The sequence below is a fragment of the Episyrphus balteatus genome, chromosome 2 (assembly GCF_945859705.1).
Source record: "Episyrphus balteatus chromosome 2, idEpiBalt1.1, whole genome shotgun sequence".
Classification (NCBI taxonomy): Eukaryota; Metazoa; Arthropoda; class Insecta; order Diptera; family Syrphidae; genus Episyrphus; species Episyrphus balteatus.
Window position 1 is genome coordinate 133,476,990 of NC_079135.1, and position 14,607 is coordinate 133,491,596.

Sequence of the window (14,607 nt, forward strand, 5' to 3'; positions counted from 1 at the left end):
GTAATTTGAACAATCATGATTTTTTTAAAAATTTCAGGTAACAAGTGCCTGTGATTGTCCCTTAAGAGTACTTTAAAGGGGCTAAAAGAATTCTCTACATCTGTAGAAACGAGTTGAGCCGAATTAAAGCACTTTTTCAAATCAGTTATTCTTTTTTTCTATCTTTTTTCGTTATTGAGATATTCACGTATTGTTTGACGTAAACACCAAATTTTAGCATTTACGTCAAAATTTTTATTGCAATTTATGAAAATTTTGAGAATTGTTTTGACATACATACGTCGATGTTTTTTTTGACGTACAAACGACAATTTTTTTTTTGACGTACAAACATGAATGAACAAAAGAAACTTCTGATTTTCATGGCGTATACGGCAAACTCATTTTGGACAAAAATTTAAATATTTTGAATACTAAACGAATTTCAGATGTCCAATTGCATGTAGGGGAGAGTGGGGCTAAATGTAACAGGGGTAAGAATTAACAGCTAAAAAAAAACGATGTTCCTTTCAATATTAAGAAACGCGTAAAGGAGAAAAATGCTCAATTTTTGCATATCTACCGGCACATTTTCTTCAGATGAAGATTAGACGACAGGGTGAGAAGTTACACTAGTAGTGCCTAAAAAATGCATGTTTGTAACTTTTTTTTTAATTTTATTTTTGGTCTACCTCTTTACCCGAAAAAGATAGAGTGCTAAGTGTTTTTTTGTTATATGCAACTGTGTTTTGGCTCAAATTGCGTGTATATGTTATGTCTATATCAGTTTCGCTTTTTTTTTTAAATTGATTTTATGTGCCAAATTTCATGCTGGGGCTAGTTGTAACATTTTTCCGGGGCAAGTTGTACCATGTAAAAACCTACCTATACTGAAAAATTGTTTACCTAATATAATTTACAACCCTGAATATGAATGCTTGTAGTTGAATTTGTATTTATTTTGAAATTGGAAACACATTTTTGAACCACCACTTGAATTCATAAAGCTTATAGCAAATATAACAATTTATGAATTCGAATAACTTTTATTTAAGACTACTGTCAAATTTTCTCTGGAAATCTTGGATTTGCTAAACTTTTTACAAATTTGCACCAAAATTTCATGACTGAGGTTTGTTTTTATTGTTATTAATTAAAAATAAATAAATATAAACAAATAAAGGTATTTTTCTCTTATTTTTAGTTCTTGGTACAACCTACCCCGGTATGTGTTACACTTTGCCCCGTATGTGGGGTAAGTTGAAACAACACGATTTTTTTTTGGAAGCTTTATTTTTCAACATTACCGTTATGTTTTGCTAAATTTTTATGATGGATCTTGGAGCTAAAACATGGGTCTTTAATTTAAAAAAGGTCTGGTTGACCCACTTTCAAATTTGTAGGAGAACCATCGATTTTAGAAAAAAGTGTTACATTTGGCCCCACTCTCCCCTATGTAGAAAAGATAAATTTTAACTATGTATGTATATATTAACTAAAAATCAAAAAATGCACTTAAATACTAGGGCAACGATATGCATACATAAATATTGTAAATTGAGTAAATCCTAGTACGCAGCTGAAGCGAAACGAAATTTTCCATACGAAATTTTCACGAAATTTTGAACGAAATTAAATTTGTTTTGTTTTTGCTTTAAGACTTATTTTCTGATGTTTTTTCTTGAATTTTTTTATTTGTGGTATTTTTTATTTAATATGTTCGCTATTGACTTTGGAGACTTCAAAATTTTCGTTTCGCTTCAGCTGCGTACTAGGCGTAAGTTAGCTTGAGTAGTTAGCTTGAGTAGTTAGCTTGAGTAGTTAGCTTGAGTAGTTAGCTTGAGTAGTTAGCTTTTGAACGTGTCGGTTGCCGGCCGCGCAATAGAACGTAGAAGGCAATAAATGGTAGCAATAGCAGACAAACAAGTTGCATAGGTAGATCTTTTCACTCGAATTTGTTTGTGTGGGATAATTAGTGAATACTAAATATGGATATTCAGGCCTATCGAGGTATCCGTTCGGAGAAACGATGGCCCGTTCCGATCGGAACTTACATAATCTTTCAAGGTATCCACTTCTGAACAAAAAAATAAAGTATACAATCGCATTCATTTGACACATGTGTCAGCGCGATTTATTCAATAAATAAAAATCTTTTTGATGCTCAAGTCTTCTTAATTTCAACCAACCTCTCTTGCTATTTCCATTTTTATATTTCTTTCTGTGAAATTCCACTTTTCTTAAAATATTCCGCAACTATTTCATGTCGGAGAATTTGCGATGAAATTCAAAGCACAACTGTCAAAAAATCTTTGTTGAACACACTTCATCGCAATGCGTTGATAGGCGCCTAGTTTCATCGGAAGATTCTCCGGCATGTCAATCGGAACGGATATCTCGATAGAAAATTTCTCCGAACGGATACCTCGATAGGGCTGATTATATTGAGAAAGTAATATATTGAGTAAATTATCTTTTTGTTTGTATATTTGAGTGTTTTCTATGTAGGCATTACTTTAAAGACGCTAAAAAGATAAAAAACATAGGAAAAGGCAAAAAAAAAGGCAATAACAGGAGAAAAGGCAAAAAAAGGCAATAACGAAAGAAAAGGCAACAAAAGGCAAAATAAAATACATATATTTGGCACGAGGGGGACGTGAAACGTGTTTGTTTTTAATCTATAATGTCGTAGGATTAAGCAAGAAAAAAAGGCAAATTCCACAACATCCTATCCCTGCACATAAGAAATATGGCACAAACACTTAATTTATGTCTTTGCATTTGATTTTGACTTTTTTAAGACTTTAAATATTAAATTGTATTAAAGCGTTTGTAATTTTCACACAAGCCAACATTTTGAAAATTGATTCCCTTCAAAATAATTTTAAGATTGAAACTACTTCCAAAACAATTCAACCTTAGAAAATTACATGCATCGTATGGATTAACATGTTTGTTTAATGGAAGAATTTCTTATGGAATAATCGATTGAGAATGATGCGGTTATTAGGTGTGTTTTTTTGTTTATCTATATAGATCGGGGTTTTTGAAAACCGTCCAAATGTTTGGCACCACTGTACATACACTTTGGCAGCTGTCTGTCAAAAATGTGCCGTGCTCATGTTTTTTTTTAACTCCGTAGTGGTATGACCATTACATCCATGGTGGATTAAAAAAAAAAAAATTTTTCATAAAAAACCAAAACCATTCATATGGCCATTGGATCCATGTTGGATTCAGAAATTTTTTTTAACAACATTTTAAGACCATAACCATTAAAATTAGTTGAATCGTTCTTGTGTTATATGCGTTTGAATTAAGTTTTTTTCGATTTTTGAAAAATCAAACGTGGAAACTTTTTTATTTCTAATTTTTCGAAAAAACTTTGGTAATTTTATTTATATCTATATTTTTTCAACAATCTTAGCAGGCTCCATTTAAGACTTTTATCTTAAAAGTGCATTGCGTTTATCTCGATATATTATAATTTCAATGCAACAAAATCTATATAGATAAACAAAAAAAAAAAAAAACACACCCATTATAACTTGTATATTATAAAACTAAGGACGTCAACACGATCCATTTGAAATTGAAACAATTTACAACATACATAAATGATCTGCAGTAGAGTTCGAAATACATACCAACTTATATTTAAAACCTTATACATAGATCCATAAATTAAGTATGTTATTCCTAATTATTACACAGTTATTTTGGGTCCATACAAAATATGTCATTATCAAGTACATACTATAAAAAGAAAACATTATGAAATAATTAAATTATAACATAAATTGACATATGAACATATTGAAATAGTTAAGGGGGGTAAGGGTTAAAAAAATAGACTGAATGGCAATGTATTTAATTTTATTCGAAAAAATATTTCATGTCATTTAATATTTCAAAATTGCTGTGGGCATTATTTCTTCCACCACTGTTTGGTACACTCATTCACAAAAGATGCAATTTTAAAGCTTTTCGAGGAATTGAAGGGATATATTTCAAATACCTAATAGTTTGATCCAAAGAATTTCATCGACATGAGTTGTTTTAAACTGATGGCCAGCTTTTCTATAATAATTAAAATGCAATTGACAAGCCTCACCGATAAATCACTGGTTTAATACGAAATTAATGTTTTTAAACAAAAACATAGAAACAAATTGGAAGCTATTGTAAACCATGTAAACGTTCTCAATACTCTTTTTTAGTTTTAATTCAAAATAACTCTATTCGAATGAAGAAACCTTGATTACAATGAATCAAACAAATAATAATGCTTGCGATGCAGACGCATAAGCACCGAAGAAGATATTTTCAAAAATTTCTTAATTTTCCTAATTTCTCAAAAGTATCATTATCTTCTTTAACTTTAAGTGACACCTTATAGCAAAAGTGTCAATAAGAATAACTGAAAGGGGAAAAATGATAAATTACCATATCTTAACTTGATAACTCTTTTAGCTAGAAAACAATACTATGAAGGGCGCAAAAGCAATTAATCTTTATTAGTAAAAGTATGGACGGTTTTGGTTTTATTTTTATTTGGCAAGGGCAAAGGTAATTAGAAATTTATTCGGTATAAAGTTTTCGTAGAAATATTCGCTGTGTATATACGAACAGAACAATAAGTAGAATTTGTGTGTATTGATAACAATAAAAGTTCACTCTTTTCAAAACATTCAGTTTGCATTAAAGTTGGTGTTCAGGATATACAAAAAAGAAGAATTTTCAACACAAAACGTAATATGAAAATCTTTGAAGAAAAAGTAAACCTAGGTTGGTTATAATAACAAGGTACCCTTCTGGTGGTGTAGCTTTAAGAGCCATATTTCCTTGTATCCTTTATATGGTTGAGGGTGTTTATTCAAAAACTCAAGGATAAAACTACTCCATCTAGTTCAGATGGTTGGTTTCGTTTCTAATGATTTTTTTCTGTGAGTATACTAGAAGATTATACTGCCCACATCTTGTGTATGAATTTTTGTTTTCTTTAATTGAGTTATATTATGCACGTACAGAATTTTAAAAGTAAATTTTTGAAGAAAATGAAAATACAGCCGTATGTTTTCTAATTCAAAAGAAGATTACGCATTTTATTTAAATTTATTTTGTTAATAGAGCTTTTTATTTTTTGTTTTTAGTTCAAAGTTGGTGGAAACTTTTCCGGTACAGTATTTTTCAAAACAACAACTCTTCAAAGATTCGATGAGTATATTCAAAACAAAATGCACCAGTGAATCACACGTACCTCCTTTTAAAGCTCAAGTTTCGTATTTCATTTACAACATGTAATGTTGATATATTATTTTTAGAAAATACGAAAAAGCATATAGGGGAGAGTGGCGGACAGTGAGACACCCTTTTTTTAAATTGGTATATCTTAGAATGTTTTCGAGATAGCTTAACGAAACTTTGAAGTTAGTTTAAGACATATTTTATTTTAATGTTGCAAAAAAACTTATAGTTAAAGAATGAATGAGGGCATCACATTGGACTAAAATGTAGAAAAAGTCAAAACGTCTCACTGTTTGAAAGGGGTGCGATCAGTGAGACATTCTTAGGTGAAAAAAAAAATAACGAAAACGTCAAATAATTAGGTAATTGACAAGTATATACTTAATTAATTTATGTTACTTTAACCCATTTATTCAAAAAAAAAAAACAAAAAGCCAAAAAAAAAATGAAAGAAAAAACAATACGAAATCATTTTGAAGTCATGCTAAAATAATAGATTTTTTTAAAATCTATATGTCTCACTGTTTGCTTTTTAAAAAACCTATGTCTCACTGTTTGCTTTTTAATAATGTCTCACTGTTTACTTTTTGTCATTTTTCGGAAAAATATAAAATTACAAAAAACGAGAAGGAATTCTAATTCAATGATATTTTTTTATGAAAGAACATATAAATATAATACATATGTAAAAAAAGTTCTGTCCACTAACCAGATTTTTTTGTGTTATACACTCTTTTTATAACACTCCAAAAACTACTTTCACCTGATTTTGTGTGATATTTTACGGCGGGGGAAAATGGACAGCTTTAATTAAGTCGGGACAAAATTAAAAGACGCAGACGGGGAAATAAACGTTTTGACCCAAACTAGCGTTACTGTGCTTATTTTCAGAAAAGAGAAAAATGGATTGTCTCACTGTTTGCACCGTCTCACTGTCCGCCACTCTCCCCTATATGTGCTTCATTATTAAATTATTACAAGAACTCCTTCAGAGGCAAGAAGCCTTAAAGCAAATTGTGGAATCAGACTTTTTCAATGATGAATAAGTTTTTATTTTTGAAGTTAAAGCAGCAGTTTTATTTTTTTTTCTCAAAATAATGAATATATTTGTGATCAAGAAGTATTTTTCAATAAGTTGGTTTAAAAGAAGTTTTCTTGCAGCTATTATCTATTATTATCTATAGGTAGATATATTAAAAATAAAAATAGAAAAAAATTAAAAAATACACAACTACGAAATGAGGCGCTCAGAACTAAAACGGCCTAACCCACATTTTCAAAAAAAAAATCAAACTGAGTACACAGATCGAACCGCAATAAAACAATTTATAATACATTCCCATTAAATTATATTAAATAGAGTTAAAATTAGAGCCAAAAACTTTTGTCACTCTAGTGGACGCCATTTTGACTTCGGCGACGAAATTGCCTAAATCATTTATAACAAATGTAGTTTCGGAATAAAAAAAATATCAGACCTTATCCCAAAAGTATAGCCAACACTCCTTACTAAAAAAATACAAACTAAGAATTAAATAATATTTTTTTATAACTCTTAAAAGCCAACAAAAAAGAAACCCTGAAAATATGATATTCTTTAAACTCGTTTTTTTTTAAAACGAAATTTTTGGGGTTAGGCCGTTTTGGCGCTGAGCGCCTCAAATATACTCGTAAATAAATAATTTATACAATTAACAAATTTTATTTGGATAAGTTTTTTTTTGTATCAAAGAACCACATACATTTTATGTAAAGGTGGGTCACCGTGGTGTATGCGTAACATTTTTCTATTGAAAAACTTAAATAGGTGACAAAAAATTTCTACCGCTTTTAACAAATTTTATGTGGATAAGTTTTTCGAAAACTGCAATAACACGGCAAGTTTTTAAAATAATAAACCTGTACCACACCATACAAATTTTTCCAGGGTGTTGCTTTGAAATAAAAATAAGAAATTGAGTTTTTATAAAACATGAAACTGTTAATTAATTTGCAGCTAAATAGCGTATGAAATAAAAAATATTTTGATTAATTAATTATTTCTTATTATATCAATAATGAGCGGAGGAAGCAAATACTGTTGCAAAGTCGGGATTTTTCGAAATTTCACAAAAACTGCATTAAATCGAAAGGATGTGGGATGAACAAGTTACCAAAATCTGAGAGCCCTAAAATTGGCCTATCAGCATATTTAGAATTTTAGAATTGCATTGGATCGAAATAATTTTTTTTATATTTACCTATTACTTAAATTTGTATATATATTTCCATTGCATAAAAGATTCAGCACTGCATGAAAAAGATTATAATTTGTTTTTAGAGTGGTCATATTAAGCTAGGGCTTTATTAAAGCACAAGTTTTTAATTGTAGTTGGAAGATTAGAATAAATATTTATATTCTTCACCAATGTTAAGGGAATTCAAGGCTACCTAAATTCTTACAGTTTATCAAAATGTCCTAAATTTTGGATTGCATAATGGTTTTCAAACTGTAAACTTGATTTGTTGGAATTTTCATATGAGGACGGTTTCTTGAAAATTTTCAACTCCAAACATAAAAATTACTGAGCTTACGTTTTTTTAACTAGCTCAATAGATCTTGAATTGTAATATCTTGTTTATTAAACTATCCAACTCACTTACAAAATGAAATAAATAACTCGTATAAACTTTCATCAAAAAAATTGTGAACAAAATACACACGGTTAAATTTTCACTTTTAAGTCTCCGAGTGTAGGAATAGACTTTGCAATACATAATATTTTAATATAAATTGATGAACATTTCTTATAATCTGTAAAGTTATCATATTATTTTTCAAATGAAATACTTTATCCCTTTAAAGCCTGCAAGTGCAAGTACGTGCGACCCAGTCGTGCATTTTATTTTTCTGTTTTCAATCATGTAATCTTTTGATGTATAATTCACAAGAAACAATCGTTTGGAAAGATAAGCCTCTTCGCTCCCACACCACTTTATAAAAAAAACAAAATACCATAAAATTTGTATATATGTCGTATCATGTACTCTATAGTAGGTTTTTTCATACGTTTTTTTTTTTTTCATCCATGTCTTTAAAGAAAACATCTCATTTTGATATTTAATGGCATGAGAAGGCGCCCGTCGTTGATTTTTTGAGATCCAACAAAATCACCAAGCAACTAGGAGGAAAGTCTATTAAAAATATACATAAAATACTATTTGAATATTTATTTACATAAAGCGCATTGTATAGGAAAGATAATTGGTAAGAAGACATTTGTAAAACTCGGTTTTAGTTCCATAAATACCTAATAAGATACTGGTAGTGGAAAATAAATCCTTTTCTTGGAGATGATGGAAGAGAAGAGTAGATATGCACGAATATAGTTAAAGTAGAGTCTATGAATGAAATATAGTCTGTGGGGCTGTAGGTGATTATTTTTCCCATTCGTATGCTTTGCAGTATATATTTACTTAAGAGTTCTAGATACTTGAAAAATACTTGAATCATCTTTAAACTATAGAGAAATAGAATAAGGTGAAATGAGAAGTCCAATTAGTCTTGCGGTTATTTTCATTTCCTCTTACCCTAAAGTTTCGTTTATTCACGCTGCTCCAATAGTGCCTTCCTAGTTTCTTTAAGGACTATTAGACTTAATGAAAGCATTTTGATGAGATAAAGTGAAAACTGCAAGCACAGATGTTTTCAATATTCATGTCGATTATAACACAAAATGGGGCTTCGGCTTGGGTTTTGGTTGGGTTGGTATATACTATATGGATGAGGAACAAGAGGGCTTAACCATCATTTAGCTTCCAGTTCACTTTTACCAAATGTGGTCAGAACAAAGAGAATCCGATTTACCCAAAGGTTGTGTTTCTTAAATATAATGCATTTCAGTTGTTGTTGTTATAATTAAATTGACTTTCCCGGTGAAACGTATAACCAAAAACAATGCGAAAAGAATTTAGATCAGACTTAAAATGTTCTCAAATATGAACCTTATGAATGTTTTCTTCTGCCCCTTTTCTATTTCAAGTATATAGAAATAATATACGTACATATGTATGTATAATGTAAACATACATATATGCAATGAATATACTTTTAGGAAAATGCCGGAGAAATGAACAGCATAAAGAATGACTGGGCGGAAAGCTTTTTGAACCTGTTTGTGTAGAAAATAAAATAAGCTACTAGTTTGCAAGTTTTTGAGTTTGTGGTTAAAGATAATATTAATGTATTGGGTAGAACATTGAAAATTTATGTTTTTACTTATAAATAAAAATGGAAAACATATTGAAAGACACAAAATCAAAAGCGACTAATTAATACATTTTGGCTTCATTTTTTTTTTTCGAAATACATGAATTTAGATTTTATTATTATTATTTATTATAACTTATAATAAACTAGCTGACCCGGCGGACTTCGTTCCCCCTTTTCCAAGTATTATTTCCAATTTTTGATTTTGTAATGTGTTAACCTTTTCCCATTACACATAGGTACATACATATGTAAAACTGTTTAAAATATTAAACAAAGCAAATCATTTGTTTGACAGCTATTACAAATTTTTATCGGAATTTATTCAACCAATAAAGGTTATATAATTCACAAATATACAAAAACTGGCTCTGGTTTTACTTCTTATTTTTTTTTGCAAAAAGTGCCTAAATCGATGAATCCCGCCTGCCATTATAGAAAAATATGACTCATTCTCCCTTTCTTTTGTGAAACTGTTAATGATTTGTGTTTTGCACCAGAGGCCTGGAATTCCAACACCAAGAACGATCTTTTTACTTTTTTTTTTGTTTAAACAACCTGTTTTCTTATGACGTTATCACGTAAAATTATCGTCCGTAAACCGACTATACAAACAACCATTGTTTTTGTTTTATTGACTTTCGTTTTAACTTCCAAAATTTTTATTTGCGGAATGTAGCATCCACTTTCAACGCTCATTTTTAATCCACTTTAAAAATAGTATTCTCTCTCTTACATATTTTGGTTTCATTGAAGTTTGTATTTGTTCGTTTCTAAACCGTTACCGTGTGAGTAATGTTGGACCCAGTAACCGAAACAATAGCAATAGGATAAAATCTTAAAAAAAACGATTAAAATTAATTCTATTCATACATACGTCGAAATATTTCTTTAAAAAAAATAAATCATTTGATTTTTATGCGGAAATTGTATTAATGGTAGTTGAAACAACTTAAACAAATTTTAAGATGCAGTTATAAATTTAATTGAGATATACTGATGGTAAACAATTTTCTTTGCGGGACTAACATTTTAAAGAGTTAATTCATGTTTGTTTTTATTACCCTTGAATATGAGCGATTTTGAACCCCAAATATTGAATTTGCTTTTAACTTGACAACATACCAGGTCCAACTATAAAACAAAACCTGTCTCGAACGAACCTTATCACACACACACACACACACACAAAATTTCATAAAAATCTATATCTACTGTCATTCGGACTTCAAATATGGAATTTAACTATAACTTGACAACAGTGAAACCTACTGGGTCCATACCACACACACAAAATTTCACAAAAATCTCTCCAGTCTGGTCAAAATATGCAATTTTTCTAAAACTCGACAACAGCGCCACCTACCGGGTCCAATTATAAAAAAAAACCTGTCTCGGACGGACCTTATCACATAAACAAAATTTCACAAAAAATCTGTTCAGTCGTTCGTTCAAAATATGAAATTTTTCTATAACTCGACATCAGCGCCACCTACCGGGTCCAATTATGAAACAAAACCTGTCTCGGATGGACCTTATCACATCCACCAAATTTCAGAAAAATCTCTCTAGGGGGCCAATTCTGGTTCTGTGAATAAGTGAAACGAAAAGCTTTTCACTCGTTCACTCATTTTATTCTCGTTCTGTGAAAAAATGAAAACAAACATCAAAAACATTCATATAAATATATATTTTTTTCACTAAATTATTTGTGATATCATAGGATGAGAATCGTTTTTCGTTTCAAATGAATCGAAAAAGTGAAAAGAGTGTTTGAAAGCTAAAATGAAAAAGTTTTTTTTTTTCGATTCACGTTTTCACAGAACCAAATTGGCCCCCAGTCTGGTCAAAATATGAAATTTTCCTAACTCGACAACAGCGCCACCTACCGGGTCCAATTATAAAAAAACCTGTCTCGGACGGACCTTATCACATAAACAAAATTTCACAAAAATCTGTTCAGTCGTTCGTTCAAAATATGAAATTATCCTAAAACTCGACAACAGCGCCACCTACCGGGTCAAATTTTGAAACAAAACTCGTCTCGGATGGACCTTATCACATACACAATATTTCATAAATATCTGCCCAGTCTTTCGTTCAAAATATGCAATTTTCCTAAAACTCGACAACAGCGCCACCTACCGGGTCCAGTTATAAAAAAAAACTGTCTCGGACGGACCTTATCACATAAACAAAATTTCACAAAAATCTGTTCAGTCGTTCGTTCAAAATATGAAATTATCCTAAAACTCGACAACAGCACCACCTACCGGGTCCAATTATAAAAAAAAACTTGTCTCGGACGTACCTTATCACATAAACAAAATTTCACAAAAATCTGTCCAGTCGTTCGTTTCAAATATACAATTTTCCTAAAACTCGACAACAGCGCCACCTACCGGGTCCAATTATAAAACAATCCTGTCTCGGATGGACTTTATCACATACACAAAATTTCACAAAAATCTGTCCAGTCGTTCGTTCAGAATATGCAATTTTCCTACAACTCGACAACAGCGCCACCTACCGGGTCCAATTATGAAACAAAACCTGTCTCTGATGGACCTTATCACACCCACCAAATTTCAGAAAAATCTGTCCAGTCGTTTAGAAGGAGTAGGCTCACAAACAAACGCACAGGAGATGTACAGTATAATGTATGTACATATAGCCTTTAGCTGCCGAGGAATTTAGATTTTTATTTTCTAGTTCGTATAAGAAATAATTGTCAAAATAATCGAGAATACATGTTTTCAAACAAAATCATTATGTATACCTTTAAGTAAAAAGTCAATTAAAAATAAAATGTCAGAATAATAACACATACATAAGTTTTTCAAAATTCCAATTGAAGAAAACTTCAACTTACAATTACTGCACTTTTGCCTATCATATTCATTTTGTATACTTTATTCTACACATCATATAATATAGTTTGTGTTTTATGAGGCATTCAATTCGATGACACTAAATATTTTAATGGGTTAAGGAAGAAAAAAAAAAGAAACATTTAAGGTATCTACTAAATGATTTATTTTTCAGAAACAGTTGTTATGAATTATATAAAAGTGCCATAACCATTTTCACAAGCAAATTTTATCTAAACAATGGTTATAAAAATGCACATGACAGTTTTTCTATGTCCTTGTAAGAAGCATTCACTAACAGCAAAAATATTGATGGTGACATGCTTGCGTATCATATGCATAAATACATAAATAGGAGAAGTCAAATAAGACTCTGTTTTTATAACCTTGTCAGTTGCGATAGTATTTTTCTGGTTTTCTTAATGTAAAAAAAAAAAATTAGAAACCTTTAATATTTTAAAAGAAATTTCAGAAGAAGCATTACCAAAAGAAACATTTATATTCGTTACAATCTATGTACTACTATTTTAATTGATTGATTTGAATTTTTATTGATTAAAGAGAAAAAGAATGCGGGCAAAAAATATTCACCTAAAACTATCTAAAAGCTTTTAAAGAGACTACTAAAAAATATAAAGAACAAGAAAATATTTAGAGGTCAGTTTCGACTTTGCGCTGAAAGATTAAATTTGAAACAAATATTTTGTTTTTAATGTATGGTGACATTTCACCAGTCGATTTTGTTCGTACTGCAAAGTTTTTCGGTTTAGATTCTAAGTCAAATTTGTGTAGCTTGTTGTGGGGAAATAATTTCTTCGTAAAATGTCGGCATTAGCCTTTGTGCTATAAAAGTCGTTAAAACCACTTTATGATATACTTTGTCTAAGAAAATGAGTATGATTTTTTTTAAGGAAAGCCGTGGTTGAAAACATCACTTTTTCAACATTATTCGTTTATGGCAAGAACCGATATTTTTTGGCATAAAAAACTTATTTTTAAAATCTTTCTGGAAACTCCCAAAGAAACTATTCGAATTTAAAGTGACATATTTGGATTATAGCTTCTCAAACAGAATTGCTTATTGCTTTCCATAAAAAAAAATTATAAAATTAATGTACCTATACAATGTATAGAAAAATTTTGAAAAAGGATGCAAGTACCATGAAGAAAATTTTTTTCTTTGATGTAAGTTTGAGATTTCTTTATAAACAATATTCTGACATCTTATAAATCATGAACTAATAAATGGCGGCTATTTTGATTTTGTTTCTTTCGCCACGTTTTAGCTTCCAAAGTGAAGTCTTTAAAAAAATGTTCTTTTACTTACCTTGACATTTAAGGATGTTTTACTTTTGTTGACGAAAAATATCTCAGTGTAGATTTTCATAGTAAATTTTTTTTTCTTGTGGTATCAGTACTAGAAATAAAGAAGAATTTATATCATTGCTTTTAAATAGTTTTCAAAGACTGTATCTCAGAAGTAAAAAGGTAACCAAATTAGAAAAAAGAAAAAAATACTACATTTTATATTGAATGCAAATTATAATTATAAAATAAATATTCATATACAGGTTTGAATTGTCCTTTATACTTTTTACTTTTTCAATTTGTTTTTTTTTTTTTGTTAATATACTAGTCGTGGGATGAAAAGATATATTCTTATCCTCAGTTATACAAATTATACATATCTCATCAAAAATAAATATAATAAATATTTCACGAATAAACAATGAAATCAAATGAATTTTAATAAGACTGGTCAACAAAATCAAACTTTTTTTTACCAGTTTTCGAGGTTATTTCTTAGCGTTTGGTTATTTTTTCAAATTAAATTTATAACGGTTTCTAAAAGAAATATCCGTTTAAATCCTTTAAATATCTTTTTTCTTTTTCGAGAAATCTTAAGTTGAAATCAACGTGTTTGGTATATCTCATGTTCATTTGCTTTTAATAGCAAATCTCGAAAAGTTCTTTGTAAATCGTTTTCAAATTTTGACACAACTTGTCATTTACATTCCTGTAAGTTCTTACATTGTTTTTAATAAGAAACTTTGGCAAAATTTGAGTATATTTAGGTATTGTTAGATATATTTAATATAAGAATAACAAAAAAAGATATCATCCTTTTCTTCTTCACTTACATAATAACGTACACATACATATATGAAATATTCCCCTTTAGAAATGAATATACAACGTATAAAAATATTTATAAAAAAAGTACTCATACGCCACAGTGACTTTTTTTTGAGATTTTTCACC

At 29.6% G+C, this 14,607-nt stretch overlaps 2 protein-coding genes across 9 annotated transcripts in view; one reads left to right on the forward strand and one right to left on the reverse strand.

Moving 5' to 3' along the window:
* LOC129908915 (ras-related protein Ral-a) overlaps positions 1 to 14,607 on the reverse strand; it is a 154,982-nt gene that overhangs the window by 38,454 nt on the left and 101,921 nt on the right. For all 8 annotated transcript variants that reach the window (XR_008771363.1, XR_008771365.1, XR_008771370.1 and 5 more), the window contains one exon: positions 13,673 to 13,762. The gene's annotated coding sequence lies outside the window, so the exon portion shown is untranslated. The remainder of the gene's footprint in view (positions 1 to 13,672; positions 13,763 to 14,607) is intronic.
* The window catches only part of LOC129908914 (uncharacterized), an 86,568-nt gene that overhangs the window by 6,611 nt on the left and 65,350 nt on the right, over positions 1 to 14,607 (forward strand). The gene's annotated exons all lie outside the window — the stretch shown is intronic.